The sequence below is a fragment of the Castor canadensis genome, chromosome 9, assembly GCF_047511655.1.
Source record: "Castor canadensis chromosome 9, mCasCan1.hap1v2, whole genome shotgun sequence".
In the NCBI taxonomy this organism is placed as follows: Eukaryota; Metazoa; Chordata; class Mammalia; order Rodentia; family Castoridae; genus Castor; species Castor canadensis.
In genome coordinates, this window is record NC_133394.1 from 12,840,455 (window position 1) to 12,866,881 (window position 26,427).

The 26,427-nt window shown below is 38.9% G+C and overlaps 1 protein-coding gene and 1 non-coding gene across 2 annotated transcripts in view; both read right to left on the reverse strand.

Annotated features, from left to right (window-relative positions):
* Frem3 (FRAS1 related extracellular matrix 3) overlaps positions 1 to 26,427 on the reverse strand; it is a 68,985-nt gene that overhangs the window by 33,863 nt on the left and 8,695 nt on the right. The gene's annotated exons all lie outside the window — the stretch shown is intronic.
* On the reverse strand, positions 15,911 to 15,983 carry Trnat-agu (transfer RNA threonine (anticodon AGU)). The gene has a single exon. It is a non-coding gene; the product is annotated as a tRNA-Thr (tRNA).

Genomic DNA, 26,427 nt, shown 5'->3' on the forward strand with positions numbered 1-26,427 from the left:
TTCCATGACTGTTAAATAGAGCTAATAATAATAATAATAATAATAATAACAATGATAATGACAACAGAGACGATCTCTTCCTCACAGAGCTATGAGGGTGCAAATGTCTAGACAATACCTGGCACATAGAAAGCACTTAAGAAGTTGGGCTCATTTGGTTTCTATTGGTGTCAATGTGCACATCTTAGTGGAAAGGCAGGAGGAAATGAGCACAAATTGATATATTTGAATCGATTAGGTGCAGAGAGGCATTTATTTGCTCATTTACACATCCTATAAACAATGACTTTGAAGTCAAACCACATTTCAGGCACAGTGCTAAGGAGCTCACTAAGAGCTGTGGATCAACAGACGCATCAGGTGTAGTTTTTTCAGAGAAGTTGACAGCACCTTAAGTGTTAGGCAGTGGCAGTGGGAAGGGAAGCTATAAAACCTTTAAGAAGTAGGATTTAGGGGGAGGTCTTAGGTCCCTTGGTATGCCCCTAGAGAGGATAACAGGACTCCAGCTCCTTCCTCTCTCTTTTGCTACTGGCTATGATATGACAGCTTCCTCTGACACAAGCTCCCACCATGGTATTGCTTTGTCCCAGCCCCAAAAGTATCAGGCTAACCAACCACGGACTGAAAACGCCAAAGCTGTTGACCAAAATAAATCTTTCTTTTAAAGTTGATCATCTCAGGTATTTTTTAAAAATCAATGTTCAGTTTCTTTTCATTTTTTTTTTTACAGCAGAAGAAAGTGGATTAACGTGCAAAGTAATGATGGAGAAAAACAACCAATTTCAGAATTTGTAATTTCCTGAAATGTGAAAGGCTGTTGTATAGCTTTGAAATAATTCCAGATACTAAGTTTACTACATAAGATTTGTGATCGGGAGAGTATTTCCCTTCCCTTTAGAGTGAACATCTCATCAGCTCCCACACCTGAGAACTTGGAGTGACCGCCTCCCTCCACCTTGGAAAGTCACATCAAACCTTATCAGACCCCCTATGTGAGTTGCTCACCCCAACTACTAGACTTCAAAATACATACAAATTCAAGTTTGATGGACATGTAGAGAGCGCGGGCAGTGGAGCGGCTCCCCTCCATTGACTGCTTCTGTGAAGACCAAGGGTGTGCTGCAACAGGCTGCTCTGTCAGTCACTTCCGTGAAACTGAGCTCAGGCTGCGTCCGGGCGATGAGCTGTTAAGTCTCGACACTTTGAAGCCATGCCTCACCAATATGTTGACCCTGGCCTCTAGCACGAAGGGACATGTGGTATCATCAAGGAAACTGGTCAAGCCAGTTTCTTCTGAGAATCGCTCATGCAAGCTATAGCACACACTGTAATTAGACCTTGCTTTCCAGAGAGGCTGCCCTCCATCCCAGCTGAGCAACTAGATTTTAAGAATTTAGGAACTCACTCACCATATGGTTAAGGTACCTCTTCTGGAGGACGTTCCCTGTGAGGTTTGTTCACACTCTTTCCCCCTCTTTAAGCACTGTGACCTAAGAAAAATTCTCTCTGTATGGCAACGAACTGTATAATTTCTGAAGTCACTCTTTTTCATTTCCTTATTTCCATAGTACTCGACAAGGGCATAATGACATTTATGTTGTCACAGTTTTCTCCCATCAAGTTAAAAGATGTGAGAAAAACACATCAAAGATTTTATCCTAATACTTTGTTCAATTATACATTTTACATACGTGTCATATTATCCCATACATATACACAAATGATGTATATCAATAAATAAGAAAAATCTTAAATGTTATATTCAGGAAGATTTACTTTTGAATTAACTTACTTACTAAGTCTAGCTTCTAAAATAAACTCTTCTTTTAAAAATGAAATGATTCTAGAATTAAAGTTTAAAGTTGAAAATACATTTAGTATATAGTGAGTTCCAAATTAAACACCAAATGATAAAGTATCAGCCTTAGTCAAATGTTAAATGCTTATGACCTTGAATTTGGAAAGAGATTTATTGAGCAGGATATTTGAGCCTAAGTGATTATAATTAAAATGAAAAGCTAGCATTATATATACTTATGTTTCTAATACTCCATGACATTTTCAAACGGCTCCATAGTCATAAGCTTTTGACTTCTGCAGCCCCCACCATAATATAGTTTTACAGCGTATTAGAATTCATAAGCAGCTCCTCATCACGTATCTGGAAATGGTACTTGTAAGTAACCGTTGTCACATGGTGTCAGTGAAGATCATCGTCATTTGGAAAACGCCTCACAGTGCCTTACCCTGAGAAAATGCGTTACTCTGAATTGTAGCCTGACATGCACGGGTTTCATGTTACAAATACAATGGTCTTGTTTTCTGTTCAATATAGGCATAAATTCAAGAGAGAAGAGAATTTACAAATTAAGAGGAAAGAGCCGAACTGCATATGAGCTAGGTCTTCATTTTCTTTCCCTAGCTGTCTCCATTTTTCTGGAGCTGTGGGGAGCAATTTCAGAAATACACCTTGTTGGGTAAAACAGGCCATATACCCTTCCTGAGCAAGGGTATTATTCTAGTTGATTGTCCACTCTTGTTCCTCAGGCCTTTCCTCAACTAGTCCATGGGCCTGCCTCACTCTCCCTTTTCAATGTTTCACCCATGTCCCAGAGCTGGAAGGGAGAAACCTCTCCTTAGAGTCTCCAATGCCACACCACAGGCCTAGGTACGTTCTGCTCTTGAGAAACAATGGGCTGTTTTGTGTAAGCACAATCAGGTTCTTTAGAAAAGAAGGAAAATAAAATCAAAAATAAAAACTAAAGCTTAGCAAAGAGATGGGATTTCTGGCATCGCTTTTCTTGCTGTATTGTCCTAAGCTATGGGATGCTACCTCCCAGACTAGCTCTGCTCTCAAATCTACTTCGGCAGCCTTTGGAAATGTGCAGGCAGGTGGTGAGAGAGAGGTCTTTGTGCTCACATAGTGGGTGGGTGGAGTGGCAGGTGTCAAGTCTTCTAGCTCTAATTAAGTAACAAAGAGATGCTTGGTATATTCTTTTCGGATATGTCCCCAAACTGTCCTGATGAGATATCTGACTCTCTATTTTGAATAATAAAACCCAATATGTCATTGCTATGTATCACAATACCCGTTTTCTGTGCCCCTTTTCACTTTTCTTAAAATAGAGTAATTCAATACAAGCACAGTGGAAGCAGTGTGAAAATATAAAGAGCACAGGTGTTTGGTTTTCTTAGATTCTTTAGCATGTCTCAATGGGGCACCACATGCTGCTTTTGACATACACACAAAACTACCCAAAGAAGTCTCAAAGCAACCCTAGAGAAGTCAATCAAATGCATTGTAAGACTGTTCCATCAGTAAGAAAATAGAAATACACTGATTTCATGAACACTTGGGCTGTGATTGATGGTTAATCTCAATTCTCAGTTTTGACTGGATTGAGAAATGAGTAGAGATTGGTTACACACACCTCTGCGGGGGGGTCAGTGAGGGCTTTCCTGACCATTAGACCATTAAAATGTGGGTCAGTGAACTGAGGGGGAAGACCGGGGGGCCTGAATAGAACCAAAAAATGGAAGAAAGGGGAAGCTAGCATAAGCACACATGCTCCACACCTCTTGAACAGATGTGAACTCCAGGTCCTTCAGCCTGTGAACATGGACTTGCACCAGTGACTCTCCAGGGAGCTTTCAGGCCTTTGGCCTCAGATTGAGGCTGCATCATTAGTTTCTCTGCTCTAAATCTTCCAGTCTCTTGAACTCAGCAGCTACTGGTTTCCCCAGCTCTTCAACCTGCAGATGGTCATAACGGGACTGACTACCCAGCCTCTGATTGTGTAAGGAAATCTAATAAATCCCTTTTATGGCTTATCTGTTCTATTGGTTCTATTCCTCTGGAAAGCCCTGACTAATACTGGGGCCATATCTGTTTGGGGATTGGGGTTTCAAACAGATTAACAGGAAGGGTGAAATGTGCCTTCTTCCTTCTTAGGAGTACAACAGAACTTAAGGAGGTTATTGACACAAACTCTTCCTTCCAGAGAATATAATGTAACATAATCTAATAAATATAATTTAATATTATATTTATTAATATAATATAATATAATATAATATAATATAATATAATATAATATAATACAACAACATTCTTTTTGGAGACCAAAATAACCATGCTCATATTTGGATGCAGTCTAGGTTGGCCAGAGATAGTCTGGGTACTTCATATACTAAACCAAAGAATTTTTTTGCCCATTTTCACCTCACTATTTTGTTTTCCTTCCGCATCGGAAGTGAAGACTACGTTTGATTCTTCTCTCTAGGGTCGGGGCACCAGGCTTGCTGTGTCCCAAGCCATTTTGTAATTTAAATATATTGTTCATGTCAGAGTCCTGATATGTCTTCTGCAAGAAGACACAGGTATAGCACTGCCTTCTAGACTAGTGAGGGAGCCAAGACAGAGGAAGTGTCACCATCAGGATCACAGACAGCCACTGCCTGCCTGGGTAAGTGCCACACCCCAGTGCACCATCTGCCCTTGGTATCACTGTGTAGTCACTCTTCTGATTACAGTGTGAAACAATTTACACTCATTCCCCAGTCATTTGGTGATACTTTAAAATATTTTTCTTTCAGAGACTCAACGTCAACACCCCTTCTGTGTTGACATTGTTATGAGGGTCACAGGTGATGATGGATGTACAGGTTTTAGAAAGCTTTGAATTTTCTAAAAAGTAAGTTTGCAGAGCTCTGAGTGGGAAGAGAAGACCCGTCCACCAGCAGAGGTCATGGAAGGACAACAGGATTGGGTCAGCAGGCTGGCTGGTGTGGTAAGTCCTACTTGAATGAACCATAAGGAAGTGTTGCTCTCTTCAGGTCAAAATGGTGGTGAGAAGAGAAGTAGACTAAGACAGAGGAGACCTGGGCTAGAGTCTTGGCAACCATACTAACTAAAGGTGGCCCTGGACGAGGTGCTGGTCTCTCAGGTCCTCATCTCCTCACTTGTCAGAGGAGGGAGTGGAGCCTGAACCTTTCTGAACTTACTTTCAGGTCTAGCTTACCAGGATTCCTTCTGCCCTTCTCTGTGCATGGCATTGTCAGCAACAGGAAAAGCATGTTAACTTATGTCCCAGTTTGGACAATGCATTGTCTGGAAGTCATATAGATTGTCTGGGGACAGAAGTGCACTGTCGCATGTAGAGGTACAGTCAGTCTTAGCCCTCGCTAAGACGATAATCATGTTTGTTCACACCTATGAACCTCATGTGAAAATACAATACTTACAACCACCTTGAACAGCAGGCATACTTGATATTTGACAAAGTGAAGTCCCTGTAGTTCAGTGTCTCACTCTAGGTCACAGAGCTCCAAAATAAATTTTAAAAATCTGCAAAGCCCTCTGTGATCTGTATCTCTGCTGCCTCATTATCATTTCCTACCTCCTCTCACTGCCTTTGGAGTCCATGAGCTGGCTATACTAAGACATGTGTGATTTGTTAAGTTCTCGGTGCTCTCACATAGCTCTGTGAACTCGTATGAATCCTTCAAGGCCCAGTTTGACCACTGCTAGTTTATGAAGCGTCCCTGGACCATGACTTACTTCTGCCACTTTGCATATGCCTCCTAGGTGACAATTCTGACATGACTTCAGCTGACTGAGTCTCTCTAGATTTGGGGCTGATCCAAATGTGTCTTTTCAGTTGGAGTACATGTCACAGTCCCTGGCGATTAACAATGATTCAATAAATGCTTACAGGATGACTGATTGCTTCCTGGGGAAAACTGACCTACATGCAAATTTCAAGCTACCATGAACCCTGCTAATAATTTAACCTATGGTACAGTTTGTCAATGTATTGCTTCAAAAATAGATAATGGTTAAAAGTTTCTAGTAGTATCATAAGTTACTAGAAGTTTTATTCTAGTCAGCAGCAGAGCCAGTACCTGTAGCCAGGCTTTTATATTCTTAACTTGGAGCTGCTGCTTCTGTCAAAGCACCATGTGGACAATCAGATTGTGATCCTACTTTTACATTTGAGGGTCTTGTTCCGGAGACGATGTCTCTCACTCCTACAGAGTATAATATTTAACTATTTTTCTACAACGTATTGTTTTTCTCACATTCTATAAATTGTTCATGTCATTTTCATCATGTACTTGATTGACATTAGGAAAGAGTAGCGTGGATAATTATTTCCTCAAAAGCTGTACTGCATTGTATATCTTAGGAAGGCTGAGTCCTTTACCAAACCAAGCCCTCGCAATTCCTTATGGTCGTCCAACACAGGGGATCTCTCCAAGAGTGTCTGTGTTGATGTCCCTGACTAGTAGCTCTGAAATGCTGGATGTAAAATCCACAATCACTGATTCTCTTAAGAATGAATGGATAAATGTCACATTAGCATCCTAGCATATACATGCAGTGGGGACAAGGAAGATAGTAGATGTTTTCAAGAGTAACTGGCTTTATGTTAAGAAAGGGGGAGCCACACGAAAGTCCAAATGGAAATAAAGGGGGACAAAAAAGAAGTCTGTGGCATCATAAAATAAAGTTCTACCCATCACAAGTGAGATTTCAGAACTAAGGATATTCTTGTAAGTGGGTTTGGCCAGACCTTGGAACCACCCAGAGAGCTTCCAAGCAAGGGGGGTGATGACCTCTGGTGGACAGTTGTTTTTGAGGTTTGATGAAACAATAATTAGGGAGGAGAGGTTAAAAGCTAAAGTAAACCACAGCCTGGCTCTGTCAGCCCACGCATTACAAAAATGGTCAGGGCACAGATTCAACAGATGTCATTAGCCAGCACTTATCAGGCTAAGAATATCAGCTCAGCTTTTCTTTCCAGGGGAAGCAGTCCATTTGCCAGCAATTCCTTCCTGCCAGACCACAAATCAACAATTGCTAGATAAATGAAAAGCTTCCACTCAACTTAGCTTTCCACTTCAGCAAAATATTCTTTTTTCTAGAAATAAGATTGCCTTCCTTAAAGCATGAGCTATAAATGGTCCCAGTGGGATCCACTGAAGCAATCTACTGTCAAATTCATACATCTTATAGACCCTCGAGGAAAATGGAAGTGGGCCTGTTAGATATCATATTTGATGATGCTATCAGTGGCAAAAATAAAAAATGGCAGAAGAGGTCATAGCTGAATCATGTTCAGTGGCAACCTAAAACCAGATACTGACTGCAAGCATGGTAAAAAAAAAATCACTTAAATATAGTTTATTAAAATGAAAAGAGTCTTCGAAGGCTTTAAATTACTTGCGCTATTTTATGAATTATTCACTGTGTTGTCTGACCTACAGTGCTGTATGTGGTGATCAGAAGCATTCAGACATGGGAAGAAATGTCACTGGGGAAAATTACCCAAAAGGATAATCCAGGATTTTCATCTCTGTGTCTTTCCTTCACTTTTTTCCTCTCCTGTGGTTACATGTGAAAGAGGCATGACTACAGACAGGTGACAGGTTCCCAGAGGCCACTATTGTGGATCAGGATCTCTCTCTCTCTCTTTCTCTCTGTCTGTCTTGCTGCCTTTCTGTTTCTTTCATCTTTCCTTTTTCCGTGGATCTGCCTCTATTCTTTACTTCTCCTTTGTCTCTGTGTATACACGAGCTCCTTCCAGTTTCTAGAAGACTGGTCAGAACTTGCACACACTTCAATATTTTGAAATTTAAAATATAAAGGATGATTATTTAAAAAGTAGCACCAATAAAGAGGTTTCTCAATGTATTCTTTGCCTTTACCATATTTCTGGAATAAAACCTCGTAGGCCCCTGGAAGTTGTATTGCTCCACTCCACATCTTTCATTGAACAAAAACAACAGTGGCCTGATCCCCAAGACAGGTATCACTAAGGAGAAGAGAGAACTGCCTCATGTGAGGGCGGGATGCTGCCACACGCCCGAGGCCACCAAGGCCAGTGAAGGCCACCAAGGCCAGTGAGGCCAAGGGAAGGTCTGCAGTCACCTCGGGAGGAGAGTTGCTAAGCACTCTGGGAGGTGGGCGAGGCGATTGGTGAGAGCAGATGGGCTTTGCTAGGGGTGAGTGGAGACTCACACGGTCTCAGGAGCTGGTTCTGCACTCTTACCAACTCTTCCTGCTAGATAAGACCGAGAAAAGGAGACCCTGATTTGCCCTCATTGTCTTTTCACTCTGGATACTTGTACTTGTTCTAAGAATGGTGAAAATTTTTGACACAGCAGTCACTGTGATAGTTAACGTTACGTGCAGACTCAGCTAGCCTAAGGCCCAGTTCTGTGGTCAAACACCAGTGTAGAAGCTGCTATAAAGGTATTTGTAAGTTGAAGCCTTGAAGAGCAGAGACTGAAGTACTGTAAGAAGAAAGGATTCTGGCTCAGAATAGCAAAGAGAATCACTGCTTCAGCTTCCCAACTGCTGGCCTGCTCTTCAGATTCCAGACTCAAGGCAGTAACACAATATCTTAATTGAATTTCCAGCCTGTTGTACTGATTTTGGATTTGCCACACCTTACAATTGTGTCAGCCAGCAAATTATCTACCATCAACCATCCATCTCTCTCATCTACTTATCAATCAACTATCAATCATCTATGTATGTATCTATCACGATCATCCATCTCTCTCATCTATTATCAGTCACTCATCTCTGTCTGTATGTTTGAATGTGTGTATGTATATATATATATATATCATCAATCATCCATCTCTCTCATCTATCAATCATCTACTATCATCTATCTATCATCTATCTATCTATCTATCTATCTATCTATCTATCTATCTATCATCATCTATCTATTTACATTTGGCTCTGCTTTGGTTATTCTGAAGAGCCATGACTGATAAAATTTCCTCCTACCTGTATTTTCCTCTGAGACATAAACATCTTACAACATTCCATATCTTAGTTCCTTTGAACTATTGTTTACAAGTTTGAGTCATGTCTTCATGTTTTATTTGCTTGTTTTAGTCCAAGTGTTTTCAGGTAGCCTTTGCAGCAGAAACCCTCTGTGGAGGGAAATGTGCCTTTTTTCCAGTGAAAGATGTTTTCAGTTTTTGACGTCATCAAATTTTCTCATGAAGATTTACACTCAGATTCTTCATGAGAGAAATGTAATGGATGAAAAAGAAAAATCAATTATCTACGTTTACAAAACGGAGCCAACATTTTGAATTGATGAAAAGTACTAAGAGAGATTAGAAATATAGCACAGAGGCTTAGGCGAAAGCATCTAATATCCATTAGAAGATCCTCCGGAGGAAAGCATGAGCTGTGAAAACGATACATTTGCAAGCATTGATTAAAGTGTGAAGACAGGACCAAATGGATTTTCTGGAGCTAAGGGTTTTAAAGTTAACTAAAATTCTGTGGCTTACAAATCTTAGTTTTATAGAATAGAGACAATTTTAATATGGATAATAAAACAAAGAGAATATGGTTAAATAAAAAATTTTCTAAGCATGAGACTCCAGCTTTGTTAAATTTCACTGTAGTATTTTAAGTGGATCCTATTGCAGGCAGACTGAGCCTCCCCAGTATGGAAGTTGTAGCATGGCTGTATTTGAGATTCTGAAGTAACTTTCAGCTCTTCCTCATAGCTAAGTTCTCATTCATCGCACACATGTTCTTCCATCTTCCTCTGCTTATCTTTCTCATCAGACAACTTTATCAACTTTTCAGCTTTGTGGAAACTTCTGCATTTCTCCTGAGACTGCATAGACTCTTGTTTATTTTCCCTTGGTGAAAATTAAATATAACAATGCTAACCTGGGGAAGGAGAGATGTTAACCTGGAAATATTAACAAGACCCTTCACAAGATTTAAATCTGTCATTGTTTTAAGGTATCAGTGGTGCCTGTTGACATCAGTTTTATGACAGATAGGCCTTTAGGGTGAGTTGAAGATACCTATCACTTTCCATGAGGCTTCTTCCTTGGCTTAGAGTACCTGAATTAGAAAGCCAGGGACCAATCTTTCTCTTACCTTGTCTGTCATTGAAAATGAAACTGTATTTGCAGAACAGGCTTGACAAAGGGGCCACCACCACTTGGCACAATATTACTGATAAGAGAATTTTTCCAGATTATTTATAATGAGTCTGTCTGTTTGCACACAAGTGTTATTGCTTCAGATAAATTATTCATGACCAGTTAAGGGAATGTTGCCTAAAATGTAAGAACAAATCAGTTGCTGCTCAAAACTGAGCAAATCAGTCAATGACATCTATTCTTAGGGTTTGGGTTTGACAGAACGGGAAATTAACCGGGGAGCAAAACATCAGTTATGCTCTCTCTGTCATTGATCCTAACCATCGCTTTTGTCATGTCACTTGTTAACAGAACTATAAATGCTATTTCACAGTCTATACTGTATATACATATACTGTATATACATCTGCTATACATTTGATGGCTCCACAACAAATGCAGTCTGAATTAACTTTAGTAAAGACAATAATATTATGTGAAATAAGATCCCCAAACCAACATAGTCATGTAGACCTAAAATAGATAATTGGCCTGTCCTATTGTAGCCGCCTTGTTTTGCCTGGATGAGTGAAACCCAAGAGATGGAGGAGGGACCGTGAAGACCTTTTCACTTGCAGCCACTCGTGTGTAGGAGATACGGATGCAGACTTGGGTGCTGTTCTCCCCACAGTTGGTTTTAAGAAGCCATGGCTGATAACCTCCTGTGACCCATTAGCTAAAGATGGTCAACAGCTGTGGCAGCTTAGGTCCTCCCCTGACCCACTGGAAGAGAATTCTGTGATTGGTGAACAATTGTTTAATCAATTATACCAGCCCTATGGACTCACTCCGTCCTCTCCTGTGTACAGCATAATCACAACAGACTTCTTTCTCCCTACACATTGGTCCCTGACTTCTTTTCTTGAATAAGTCACTCTGAGTTTCTTCTTTGGTGTGCATTTCCTTACTGACATGTAAATAAAACTCTGTGCTCATTTGTTTATAGTGAGTTTAATGTTCCTTTTAATAATTTAAATATGATGTAGTTATCCTAACAGTTTTCTGCCAGACAAGAAATTTACCTCCACACTGCTAACCAGGCCTTAAGGAACAACAGAATCTTTGAGTGGTTTTCAAAACACATCCCTCCCTACTGTTTTTAACCTGTTGCTCATATTATTATCATGCTACGGTAGTAACTTATCTATTAGGTGGTTCCTCTAATTATTATTTGCTAAATCTTTTAAATATTTAGATTGCTGTACAAAGTCAACCAGAAGTCAGATGAGTAGAAAGCCATTACAAAAGGCCAGTAACTTGCTTCTCATACACTCAGAGACTTGAGACAGATGGTTCAGGACTTCGCTCGTGAGCACCCTAGTGTCCTTGACGGGGATGTGGATGTACGGGAACACAGAAGAGGTTACCAGAGATTGGGGGATCTAAGACGTCACACATTTGTCTCACATGAACTTATCTCCCAACAGATGACAGCTTTGCTTTCATTTCAGTGAATGCTGCTTAGTGATGTGGTCCATTAAAATGCTTTCATTAATGGGTTGAGTGGTCCCTTGAAAGAGCCTTGCTAATACAGTCCTACATTAATTGGGATTAGATACATACCATACACACACCAGAAAGTGACTTAACCTGGCTGGAGAGTGATAAGGGCTACCCTTCAAGCAAGTCTGTTTTTCTCTACGGTCCCTAGAAGGTGAAGGGGCAGAGGGTGGTAAAGATGACATAGGTTGCTTTCATACAAAGGAATCAATTACGTGTTGAATGGAATTGTGTGCTCTAATTCAGTATTATTATTTTCATTTCAGTGGACCTGTTATTGAAGCTACGTTTTTGTAATCTCTGAAGAAATAAGTTCAAAAGATTTTTTTGTATTTTATATTTCTGCCCAAGTTCCCAGTTGTGAATAGCATCTTATAATCTTGTGCTTAATATAAAATGCTGCCAGTCTTGTTCCTGTTTATTTGATTTTCCTGCTGTGCCCTAAAGACCAGAATTTAAAAGTAGCTAAGCTATTTATTCAAATGGGTTTTAAAAGCCATAGCGGACAACAGAGAAAGAAGCTGGCCAATGAAATGGAAGATAGAAATGAATTACTTTCCATCTTTCTGGGCCCTGTGAGTGGGTAAAACGAGGTGAGGATGATGCCTTCTCTTAATTATGACATGAAGATCTTGGAGGAAAAAGCTGTATAAATGAATATGCAAATAGTCCAGCAAATATTGGGTTTAACTCTTATTCTATGTTTTGGGCATAAGGGAGCAAAACTAAAATACAGTAACTCTGAAATAATTATTAGAGAGTGCTTTCCGTATTACCATTCCATTGCCATGTAAAAATTGTTATAATCTTAGCAGCTGAAGAAAGCATACCTTTCCTTCTCCTAGCTTCAGTGGGTCAGGAATCAAGGAATGGCTTAGCTGGGATCCTGGATCAGGGTCTTAAAAGACTAAAGTCAGAGTTAGCTGGCCTGCATTTTCATCTGGAGGCTGAACTAAGGGAGAATCTACCTCAAGCTCATTCAGATCGCTGGCAGAATTGATTTTCTTGTTGCTGAGTAACTGGAGGTCCCAACAGCTTCTTACTGGCGATTGACTGGAGGCTTCCCTTAGTTTCTAGAGGCTTCCTGCAGTTCCTGCTATGTAGATCTTTCAGTGGGTAAATCGCAACATGGAACTTTGCTACTTCAAGACCAGAGGAGAATCACCCCAATGTGTGTTAGCAAGATGGAGAACACACCACACTTGTATGTGCACACGTAAACCTAATCACAGTGGTGACAGCTCATCACCTTTGACATTCTACGTTCATCAGAAGCAAGTCACAGTTCTCACTTGTCCTTAAGCAGAAGTTCTGTGGGAAGGAAACCTGGGGCTTATCTTAGACTTTTGGCTGCTGTAGTTTTCAGTCTGACTGCACATTAGAATTGCCTGGGAGTTCCTTAAAATATTGATGCCTAGAACCTATCTTAATTAGCATGAATTAAAACAGAGTATCTGAAGGGCTGGACCCAGACTTGTGTGTGTGTGTGTGTGTGTGTGTGTGTGTGTTTTCTTATGGTGGGACTGGCGTTTGAACTCAGGGCTTCTTGATTGCAAAGCAGGCGCTCTACCCCTTGAGCCACACCTCCAGTCCATTTTGCTCTGGTTATTTTGGAGGCAGGGTCTCATGAACTATTTGCCTGGACTGGCTTTGCACCTTGATCTTCCCTCTCTCAGCCTCCCAAGTAGCTAGGATTACAGGTTTGAGACACCAGTGCCTGGCCAGACTTTTATGTGTGTGTATATATATATATATATATATATATATATATATATATATATATTATATATATGTACTCTCTTCTTTTGACTACCAGAGTGATTCAAACATCAGGAAAATTAAGATCTGACCTCTTTTCGGTAGGTGGTAAAGTGAGAGTTGTTGAACAAGGAAAATAATTTCTACTAGTTGAGCTAATACCTTAAGGAAAACTATTGGCCTAAATCCAGATCTAACACATAACCTAAAGAATCTTTGTCTACAAATTAACATTAATAATTGGATATGTGATGAAAAGAGTTATTTAAAATGATTGAGTGAACATGAGGCTCTGGGTTCAATCTCCAGGACCAAAACCAGAAGAAAACACTCAGCCCCCTCCACACCCCCCTCCAAAAAAAAAAAAGATTGAACGAGATGTATCTGCTAGGGAAAGAGTTTCAAGTGCACTTAGGGGATAAAAAAAGCCCAGTAAAAAAAGATCCATCGGGGAAAATGATCGCTGGTAAGAATAAAAGGAAAGCGTAAATTAGGATAAATTTAGTTATTCTCAGCTGCTATAGTTCAGATCCAGAATGCCCCCCTAAAGACCTTGTATTAGAGACTTGGTCCTCAGCTAGTGCTAGTGGGAGTGGTGGAAACTTTAGGTGGTGGGGTATGATAAAAGGAAGTCAGGTAACAGCGGTCATGCCCTTGAAAGTAATATTGGGATCCCAGCTTCTTTTTCTCTCTCTGCTTCCTGACTACCACATGAACACATCTCCTTCACCATATACTACTACCTTAATGCCCTGTGCCACCACAAGCTCAAAGCAACAGACTTAAGTGATCATACACCAGAGTCTCTGAAACCATGGGCCAAAGTAAAGCCTTCCTCCTTTTAAGTTGATGATCTCAAGTATTTTGTCACAGTAATGGAAAGTTAACATGCAAATCTAGCTTCACTTGCTTCCCATTAAATACAGTTTATACATTTGCTACACAATATATGCATGCATGTATTAGGTTCTTCCTGAACAACCTTGATTAAAGCAATGACAGTCATAAAATGGAAGTGGCTCCATTTTCCTTGGCATTTAGAATTCCTGCCCAAGGAGAGGAAAGACTCAACTTTCTATACAATGACAAACTGTATTTCCAACCTTGGGTTCTTTCTGTTATAACATGCTGCTTTGCAGTGAGCTGGACAGTGAGAACATATTGGGTTTAGAAAGGAAACAAGTTGTAGAATGATAGCCAGTGAGGAGCAAATGGCCTGCGGGAGGGATCCTACCGGGGATCTCCTCTTATTCCCAAACCCAGTGGTCTGGGCAGGTGAGTGGCTGGAGTGGTGTGTGGGAGGGCAAGTTTGGGGACAGGACCTATGGTGTGTGTAGAAGTCTGACAGCTAGAGATCCCTCCCAAATATCTTCAGCACACGTGCACCAATGGTCTCCTTCTTAGAACTTGTTTTTCCTAACAAATTAATTCATGGGACAAAAAATTGTAGCTGGGAAGAAAAATCAATTTAAAACAAGAAAGGTGAAATTATGTAGAAAAATATCACCCTTCATGCCTTATTAATCACAGAAACTTTATCTGCCAGCATGAAGCCATCTTTATTAGCACACAACCCAGGTGAAAAAGGCACACACAGCACTACCAAGCCCAAGTTGGGGACACATGAGAAAGTCAGTAAAGAAAATCAAAGCAGGTGAACAAAACTATATTTAGTTAATAAAATTGGAGTTGTTTTACTCCAGAGAACCCTCTCATGAATGTCTTCTCAATATTTTAAAACTAAGAGTAGGGATGATTTCTAACTGATTGCTTTCATTACTGTTTAGCTTTTGAAATAAGAGACAAAGATGTAACTTTCCCAAAATGCTCCATGGGCTGAAGGGCCATTGATGGAGGTCACTTTGAAGGTTGTAACAGACAGTTCTAGATCTTTCGTTTTGAGCAAGAGATGGGAGAAATCTATATGGAATCTATCTGGAATCGGAGAATTTCTATATTAAAGAAACTATGAATTTGTTAAACTCATTATTTCTCAGAATTAGTTAACTACAAATTGCTTTTCTTTTGGTGTAATACCTTTTAACTACTAGTTTCATAGGGCTTCATTCAGGAAATACCACTTAGGTTATTTTGAATTCATATCGAAATCCAAATTCATTTGATCAAAGTGTCTCAAACTTTCAAATCCTGCACTGAGATACTCCCTCCGGGTGTCTGATGATGACCCTGGCCTGGGGAGGGGCAAGGCTTTGAGTTTTGAAGTCTAGAGGTTTCTTAAGAATTCCCTATGAATTTTTTATTCTGTTTCAAAATATAAGCACTTGATTTAATACAAAAGTAAAACATTCCTCCTGGAATATATGTCAAATTTACTGTCTTCCTGTACCCTAGCTCATGGATATAACCCCTGCATTAAAATGACTGATATTGCTCAGAACAAGTGTAAATGAAGCTACAAAGTCTCTTAAAAGTACAGATCACAGCCTTAGTGACTGAACCCCTGGAGTGCATTGCACTAAATTTTCTCACCCCTTAATAATTATAAAGTTGAAAACCAGTAATTCATGCGTACTTAGAAAATGCCCAAGTCTAAATGTGTTTTCAAAAGAGCCCCATTGCTTTCCGACCACTCTTCTTACTGAAACAAAGGGTTCCCCACGTCAGCAGCGAGAGCAGCTATCAAGAAGTTCTGAGCTCAGTTCTTTTTTTTTTTTTTTGGTGGTACTGGGGTTTGAACTCAGGGCCTCATGCTTACTAGGCATGCACTCTACCACTTGAGCCATCCCGCCTGTCCAAGAAATTTTGTTTATTTATGTGTTTGGTGGTGCTGGGGTTTTGAACTCAAGGCTTCACACTTGCTAGGCAGGCGTTCTTACTGCTTGAGCGACTCTGCCAGCCCTCTGTGCTCTATACTCAAAAGCAATGTGTTCACGCAGAGCTCTCATCCACACAAAAACTCGTTCATGAACACGCCTAGCAGCCTTATTTAGAATAACCAAAAAGCTGAAACAACCCAAGTGTCTATCTGCTGGTAAATGGATCAATAAAAAGTGCTATTCCCATACAATGGAATATTATTTGGACAGAAAAAACAAATGATAGATGCTAAAACATGCCTTAAAACCTTAAAAACATTATGCTAAATGACAGAAACCAGACGAAAGACCATACTGTAAGACTCCATTGAATGGAAGGTCCTAAATGGGCAAATCTCTAAGGACAGCAAGTGGATTAGTGGTTGCTAAAGTCGGGAGTGGGGAGATGAAGTGGAGAGAATGAAGGTGACCACTAATGGGTATGGGACTTCTTTGAGGAGGGGCATAAAATGCTCTGAAATTAGATTGTAATGATTGCACAAGCTTGTGAACATACTAAAACCATTGAATTACACACCTCCTTTGTGTGAGTTGTACGCTGAGTTCTATCTCATTAAAGCTGCTAAAACATTATATAGGTTTTGCTCTTCATTTTGTTAATGTGATGTGTCACGTTTATTGATCATGAACTGAGAGAAGTAATAATGTTAAAGTGTCCCTACTACCTAAAGCAATCTATATATTCAATGACATTGCTGTCAGAATTCCAATGCTATTTTTCACAGAAGCAGAAAAAAGCAATGCTAAAAATCATATGAAACTACAAAGTTTCATATGAAACCCTAAATAGCCAGAGCAATCCCGAGCAAAAAGAACAAAGCTAGAGCCATCACAATACCTGAATCAAAATATAGCTGGGGGTGAGGCTCACGTACTACAGCACCCGTCTAGCAAGCTCAAGACTCTGAGTTCAAATCCCAGTACTGTCAAAAAACCAAGCCAAGCCAAACCAAACCAAACCATACTGCAAAGCTACAGGAAAAAAAGAGAACAGTATTAGCGTAAAAACAGATATATAGACCAAGGCAATGGAATAGAGAGCCTAGAAATAAATTCGCACATTTACAGCCAACTGATTTTTGACAGAAGTGGTAAGAAAACACAATGAGGAACATTTCTCAACGGTGTTGAGAAAACTGGACAGCTACATGAAGAACAGAATCAAGCACTGTCTCTCCCCATATACTAAAATCAACTCAAAATGTACTAAAAACTTAAATATAAGACCCGAAACTACCCCGAAAGTGGGGGAGGGAGGGTTGAGGAGGAGGCCCAAATAATGTAGACACATGTAAGTAAGTGTAAAGACTATAAAATAAAATAGGAAGGGAGCCAAGGAGGGGGGCATGAGAGGAGATGGAGACTACTGAGAGAGTGGATGTGATCAAAGTATCTTACATGCATGTGTGAAAATGTCACAAGGAAACCCACTATTCTGCATAATTCATATGCACTGATAAAAAGAGATTATAGACTAAAAAAATAAAAAAAGACCTGAAACTGTGTCACCACTAGGAAAAAACATAGTGGAAATTGGTCCAGGCAAGGACTTTTTAGACAAGACCTTAAAAGTATGAGCAACGAAACCAAAAACAGACAAATAGGAATAGGTCAAACTCAGAAACACCTGGACAGCAAAGGAAATCATCAACACAATAAAGAGACAATGTACAGAATGGGAGAAAATATTTGAAAATTATCCATCTGGCAAGAGGTTAAGATCTAGAATCTAATAGAAACTCAACTTAAAGTGAGCAAGCAACCGATCCACCAACCAACCAATTAAAAAATGAGTAAAAAACCTGAATACATACTTACCCATTGAATTGCACATATTTTCTCAACTTATGTTTGTTGGTAAAAATATTTCTTATGCTAGCAGCCCAAAAAATTTTGTTCTGAAAGTATTTTTTAACTTAAGTCATTGGTCTAGTTTATCTGTCCTGAACTTCTAATATGCAAAAATCACTATTTTTTTTCTCATTGTCTTTTTTAGCTCCAGACTCTAAATATCTGTCAGGATTTTACAGACTTAAATTATTTTGCTTTAAGTGAAACAGAAGATAATCTTGACCATTTTTGTGCCATGGAGCCCTTTGATAGACTGGGAAAAATCTATGGTTTCCTTCTTAGAACCGTGTTTCTAAGTGAATAAAAGAAAATGCATAGGATTATATAAAAACCAGCTATATCATACTAAAGTTTTCAAAAAAAACTCAACAAGAAATTTCTGCAGCTACTGTTGAGAGTTTGACAGTTTCTCAAAAAACTAACATAGAATTGTCAAATGAGAGCCATTTGATTCAAATGAATTCCATTCTTAGGTACATGCCCAAAAAAATTGAAAGCAGGAACTCAGAGATACTGTATGCCTTGGCACACAGTCCATTTATAGTGTTATGCACAATAACCAAAAAGATGGACACAATCTAAGAGTCCATTGACAGATGAATAAACAAAATGTAACACACACATGTGCTGGAATATTATTTAGCCATAAACATGGAGTATATGCCTCAAAATGGATAAACCTTGAAGACATTGTGCTAAGTAAAGTAAGTTAAACACAAAAGCACTGATATTGTGTTAGTGTATTTATATGAAATATCTAGAAAGGAAAACTCATAGAGACCTGAAGTAGATTATAGGTTTCCAGGGGTTGAGGGAAGACAGAGAAGGGAGTTACTTTCTTTCTTTCTTTTTTAAACATGGTACTGGTGATCAAACCCAGGGCCTCACACATGCTAGGTAAATGTTCTGCTACTGGCATCCCAGCCCCAGTTCTGTTTCATGGTTACAGAATTTCTGTTTGGGATGAAGAATTTTGCAAAATAGTGGTGATTATTATACAACATTGTTAATGTAACTAATGCCAAGAATTATACACCTAAAAATGGTTGAAACGAGAAAATTTATGTTATATATTTTACCACAAATAAAAATTAATACTGCCATATAATCATTGAATTAAATACCTTAAAAACAGGTGAATTGTATGGTGTGAATTATATCTCAATAAAGCTTTATAAAAAGAAATTTATGATGCAATTACTACCAAAATTTCAAAGTAAGATGAATGGAAAGGCTGTTTTGTCATCTCTATACTGTCTGTAATTTGAATCTTTTTGGTTTTATGGTAGTGCTAGTGTTTGAACTCAGGTCCTCTTGCTTGCAAGGCAAGGGCTCTATTACCTAAGCCATGACCCCAGCCCTTTTTGCATTGGTTATTTTTGAGATAGGCTTTCTCTCTTTGTCCAGATGGACTGCTATCCTCTTACTTAGGCTTACTGTGGAAACTGGGTTGACAGCACACCATACACACACCAGGCATGGCCAGCTCTTCCCGTTGAGATAGGGTCTCACAAGCTTTTTTGCCTGGGCTGACCTGGAGCTGCAGTCCTCCCAATCTCAGCCTCCCATGTAGCTGGCTCACACCTGTGAGCCACTTCGCCTGGCTGTAATTTGATATTTCTATTGATTTCAAAGTCCAGAGTTCTACTACTACATTGTCATGTGCCGCCCACTTTTGTCTGTAATTGGTGGAAATGCTCTATTTTAGGTGGAAGTAAAAATAAATATATTTTTCATTCAAGCTTACCAGCACCCTGAATTCTGTCTAACAACCTCTTGGATTAATATCTGTGGGTTTATTCTACTGAGAATAAGCTACTTAGGGAGAAATTGATTTGTCTTGGCTCTCTTTAATTCATCTGGATAAAGAATTTTGGCATCTGAGATCCTAATATCAGGCAGCACTATTAGTTTAATTTTGCATCTTAAGACAGGTACTATTAAAAAAGGAGATAGGGAGTCTATAGCCTCAACTAATCCTCTGATTGATTCCAGAAGTAATATCTAGTCTCTTAAAAAGCCTAGAAAGTCATTATCTTAAGAAACCTTCTTTTCTTCCAACTCCTTGCCAACTGGCACACACTCCACTTTGCTTTCATCAGAGGAAGCGGAGAACAAGGGCCATTTTCAATCTGTCATAAGTCTTTTGGTGGAGTAACTTAGTTGGCTCTTCTTAGCCAGGCTGCTTCCAGCTGTAACACTGCCAGGGCTACAAAGAGCCTTCGCCATTAGCAAATAGAGGCTGTCTAGCTTCTTGGAATTCATGTGAATGAAGCACTTACATAGTCTCAAAGTGTTTTTATTTTTATTTTATTTTGGGGGGATGGGGTCTTGCTTGGTTGTCCAAACTTCTTGATGACCTGGGCTCAAGTGATTCTGCTGCTTTAAGTCTCCCAAGTAGTTGGTAATGCCACTATGCCTGCCATTGTTCTTAGCTTTTTAAAAAATTACTTTTCTTTTCTTTTGTGTGGCATTGGGGTTTAACTCAGGGCCTCATGCTTGCTAGGCAGCCGCTCTACCACTTGAGCCACTCCACCAACCTAGTCTTAGCTTTTTAAAGTAAACATGATAAAAACATGGTTATGTTGCAGAGGATTTTATTTCTTAAACTAACAAATTGCACACCTTCCCCAGCACATTAGTTAGACATCACTATGCCAAGGTCTGATACAAATGGTTTATTACTCTTTAATGAGAGACTTTCTATCTTTCCACAAATATTTTTTTTGCATTTATTTATTTTTCATTTATTCACATGTGCATACATTGTTGGGCCATAAATATTTTTAATAAATACACCAAAGGGTTTTATATTTTCTAAAAACTGTTTTGCAAAAAGGAAAGTAAGGCCTAAGTAGAAAGAAGTAATGTAAATAAAGCCACAGGTGGAGTCTCCTCAGGACTGGAAAGAGAGCAAGATGAGATGTTGAGTACCCAGAGTTAATTTTACAAGATGGGCCAAAGAACTAAAAAGCAAACAACAACAACAAAAATGAGAACAGAAAACAGAGAAAAGTCAGTGCTAAGAACTCAGATCCCGGTGGCGTCCTAGCAATGACCTGGTGGCCGTGATCCGCCTTGTGCTACATTGTGTGACAGTACATTTGTCGTCACTTTCTCAAATAATTGTGCAAACAAAAGCAGATCATCCTCCTTGCATGCCCTACCTAATAACGAACCTAATTAACCAAGCACCGTATCACCTGTCAGTCCAGCTCTTTCCTGTAACTCTGTCTTGAGACCAACTCCAGTGGCTGACACCACTGCTACCCACCTTCCAGCCCTGCACTATTGCTAGGGCACAGGCCTCTGTACACCCGACCAGGTATGCATATTTCACTGTAAGATCTCCTGCTAAAGAGGCCAGGGCTTGGTATCTACTCTGTGCATCTTACATATATTTCATTTCCCTACCAGTTGGTCATAGACAAAGACTGAGGGAAAGTGTGTGTGCACATGTATCCCTACTTTCTCTAAATTGTTTTTGAAAAGTTGGAGCCTCTGCTGTACATGGAGACAAGTCAGAGTGTCTGTCTTGATAGAGAGTTATAAGCAAAGTGCTCAGAGTCCACCTTAATTTTACCCACTCAGAATGCAGTCTGAGTGAGCTAAAATTTAATCATTTTCCTATTAAAAATGGTGAATCCAGACGATCCAGGCTATAGGTGAGTCCCTGCCGCAAGTCAGAACAGTGGTTTTTGGTTTCTAAAGGTGACAATGCATCACTAATTTGTGTGTGTCCCTTGCTTACTCAGAAGGAAGAACTCAGAGTGACTATTTTCTCTAAAATGAAAATGGATCTAAGGCTGAGAGGTGTATGGAAGAGAAAAAATGACTACATTAGGGACTAGATGCACGCTGGTGAGTTCTGATGACTCTATCCTTTTAACTCATTTAATTTTCCATGGAGTGTTATGCAACACTAATGAATGAACCCAATTTGTTTTTTAGTACATTAGGCACCTCCTACCCCAAAGTCACCTAAGGATTTGACTTTTGCATGCACTGTACATAAACACCAGCTTGCAGGCACTTGCCTTTAGTTCTTTTCTTTAAATAGATTTCTAGAGAAGCATGTAACTTCTGAGCTAAAAGTAGATCTCAACATATTTAAGAATAATCTTAAATTTGACCTAATTTCAGAAGGATTAGGGTTTTGTCATTTTCTTATCCTTCAACATTCTTCCTTGGAAAGTTTAAGTGCTAATAACATTAATAATAAGAACCAGTTCACTTGACCTCACCAAGATTTGGCTTCTTTATAAGATGTGGGGTAATGTTTATCTCATGGTAGTGTTGTAGAGATTAACTGAGAGGGAATTCTGTCTAGCACAATCCTGGGACGGCCTGAATTTGGTAATGAAATATTTTACCTCATTGTTGAGATGGCAGATGTATGTCAACTAGCCATTCCAAGCAAGGAAATTGCTTTTCTTTTCAGAGAGCTCTGTACCTCACAAATTGATATATATATATATATATATATATATGTACATATACACTCATATATACATATGTGTTTACTACACTATTTATTTAGTCAGCATATGTACATATATGGAATTTGGGACTTAATCCTGAACTTGCAAAGATTTATTTTAAATTTATTCCTGAAGTGATTATTTAAGGACTGGCTTACATAGTGCAAGACAAGAACAGCTTTGACTTTCTCAAGCAATAAACTCATTTCAAGCAATAATATGCTTCTTAAATTTATGTATCTGGTAATCAGGATATTTTGAAAAGAAGGAAGTATGCCATCTAAATGATACACCCCTTCGGATAGTAGCACTGATTTATTAATAAAGAATATTAAAAGAAAATCATTCATCATATTTCATTTTCTTCTAAAATGTTTTCCCTTTCATTAATCATTTTTGAAGTGTGGTTACTTTCTTGTGTCAGAGATTTCATTGCTTATTTCATGTTCAAAGTGGTTTTGTTTTCATACATGGGATTGTGTGATTAAAACAACAAGTTATAGTGAAAAAATAAGCCCATGTTTTAATTTCTGAAGGAATGTGTCAGCAACAAGGAAAATTGTTGATACTCTTCTGCCTGAGAGGGGTCCACTTTTACTCCCCTTGCTTTAGGTTTTGGAATCTATCACGTTATTCAAAGAGACATTTTTGAAGCATGTACAAGCTAGAATAATGTGGTTAGTCATATTAATCAATATTATTGAACCAAGTTAGTTGTGATGTATTCAAGCATTATTTTTTCTTAAATAGAAATTGCTTTTTCTCCAATAATAAGAATGGCTTTTGTAAAGCATTTGCACAAGAAAATGCAAAAAATAAAAAGAAATAAAAGCAATTTGTAATGTGCCATTGCCATTGTAAACCAGTTTTAACACCTTGCTATATATGGTGTGTACCTTTCCTGTGTGCAGGCACACACAAGCACACACACGGTTTCATGTAAGTGCCCTTACATAGTTCCATACTGCTTTCTACTTGGCTTTCTTCATTTAACGACATGTTGTAAACCTCTTTCCAAATTCACACATGTAGATTTATTGTGGCATCGTCTTCGATCTCCACAGACTTTTACCATATTATTACAGCAAGTCTTCCCCTACACCCTAAGGAACTATAGAAGCATGCAGAGCATTTTGTCCAGCTGTTGCGGTGCCTCTTGGATTCACATGAAGTTGCATTCTTTATCTGATCCTTTCTCTATTTTTCTTTTGCATTCCATAACTCTAATTTATATGCCTTTCTCACCACTTTTTAAATATACAATAAAACTAGAATTGTTTGAAATAATAATAACCAGACCCCAAGTTAGGACTTCTTCAAGTCAAGTGAAAATATTGGATTTGGTAAGTTGGTTACTCACAACATTTCTGGCTGGCTTTTGGACTCTCAGATGCATTCTAGAGACCTACAGTTTTAAATAAGTGTGACATTACTTTAGCTGCATGGCCTAATTCTATCACTGTCCTGAAACAAACTTCTTTATTTTTTACTTCTTTACTTTCATTCCTTGCTTGATAATGACAGCTCATCCAAACAGAAAATTGATATTCTTATGGGTTATAAGGCAAGTACCAGGTCAGATTCAAATATCAAAATGCATAACATTAATTGAATTGGCATTAGACACTGAAGCATTTAAGAGAAAATTGAAAATCTGTTTCTGGTCTTGTGAAGAAAGTTAAATATCCATGATATATCAAAAAATGAAAATGATCTCCCTTGCGTTTAACTACTCAGCATGGGTTATTAAAAAGAATTCACTTGGTTCCCTTAGAGAGTTCTTTTGCATGTATCATTTAAGTTCCTTAAGCGTTTTCTCATTTTAAAATCTGAGCTAATGATTCCTATCTGTGGTAAGGATCAAATGGGATAAAACTAATGGAATAATGCAAAGCACTTTACGGAAATATTGAGTACTATAGAAGTTTAGGATAATATTATTGTGGTAAGTAGAAAGACATATTGTGTTACATACAATAGAGATGGGCACAATTTTAACACAAATAATATGAATCTATGAGTAAAATGACCCGAGGCAAGAAAGGTCATTGAACCTGATTGTATGCTTAATTGGCACAGTTTTGAGCTTTAGGAAACTAAAATGTATTTCCTGTTCTACTGGTGGCTTTCATGGTATCCTTTGACATAGTGAAATTTACCTCCAGTGTTAAAAAACCAACTGAGAATTTATACTGAAATAGAAGCCTTAGTCTGGATTAATTAAAACTAATCAACCAAGTTGATGAAATGTATAAATGGGTCACATTGTCCAAAATTTCCCTTTAAGTCGCTGGCTAACCTTTGTACATGAGTATCACTGTGCCCCTAACCATGTAAGAGGAAAAAGAGAGCTCCGATTTAGTGAGCAATTGGTATATGGTAGGCCTTACCCTATATATCTGGTATGTATTACTTTATTTAACACACACAGAGGAAAAGGAAAAAGACACAGCTGCTACAGAAAACAAGGTATTCATGGTGCATTCGCTCAGCAGGCAGCATCAAAGATAGAGCAGCAGCAAGTGATTTCCTTCACCTGCTTGAGGGACTTCCAATAAATATGAAATCAGTTGGGCAGAGAAAAAGAGAAGAACCCAAGCCTTCCACACAATACGTGATAAAATAATTCACCGTAGTCTAAAAGCTGACCTTATGTAATCCAGTAATCTCATTACAGATTTTGAGGAATCAATTATTGGACTTCTTTTTAGTTAGAAGAAGAAAAATACAAAATCTGGTATCCCAGCTGATAATTGTAGGCATTTTTTTAAAAGGTAGTACTGAAATTTGAACTCAGGGTCTTGTGCTTGCTAGACACTTTAGCACGTGAGCCACACTCCCAGCTCCCCAGGTGATAATTCTAAAGATGACATTTATCAAGGGATTACTATGTGCCAGGCACTCTTCTAAGTGCCTTATGTGTGTCAATTTCTTTTGTGCTTGTTGTATGCAGAATAATGTGTCCCTAATTATGTCCACAAATTTCTAGAATCTCTGAATGACATTTGAGGAGATGATTAGATGAAGGATCTTGAGATGGGAGGATTATTCTAGACCATTAGGGTGGGCCTGATTTAATCACAAAGGTCCATATAGATGAGAGGGAGGCAGGCGAGTGTCAGTTATGTAGCATGAGAGAGACAGGCCACCTCGGGCTATGGGGGTGGAGGAATGAGCAGCCTTCAGGGGCAGAGAGAGCTAGGAAATGCACTCTTCCTCAGAATTTCCATGAAGAAGTGTGCCCTATCCAATCCTCAACTCCAGCAGATAAGAACCATCTTGCACTTCTGGTCTACAGAACTATAAAACGACAGATGACATTGTTTAAAGCCATTACAGTTGAGGAAATGTGTTACAGGAGCAATGGAAAAGAAATAAGCCCTCACAATAATCCTGTCAGGTGCGTGATACTCTAAGGTCCAATTCACAGATGGGCAAGCAGACAGTTCCTCAAAGTTACACAAGGCTAAGGGGTGGAGCTGGAATCTGGATGCAGGTAGCCTGGTTTCAGGCCCTGTGAACTGGAAACCTTCATGGTGTCAATCTTAAAGATTTGGTAAAATTGCAGCTCTCTGGTCATCTTGTCAGTACTTTCACCTGTAAGACCCCTGAGCTCATCTGAGTGAGCCATTTCCCATTGCAGGAAAGGCATAATCTTTTCTCAGTGGTTTGAACATTGGTACTGCAAACAACAACAAATTCTACTTCAGTCAAATGGTGCAAACTATATCCCTAGAAGTCTGTCCACTCAAAATAGCTCAAATGACCTTAGTAGTATCTTGTTAATGCCAAGTGAGTTCAGGAATGAAAGTTACTAATAATTCAAATTGTAATTATCATTAAACATTTCATTTTGAAATTCCTTTAAAAGGAGAAAAAAATGTTAAGTTGGCTACTATGAAGAGAAACATCAACAAAATTTGAAAGTATTAGGTGGCAAAGGGGACTTTAAAGATTTAAGGGGACCCTTTTTTCAGTAGCTGGAAGCTATTCTAAGGATGCATGTCAGCAACAGGCATGGATCT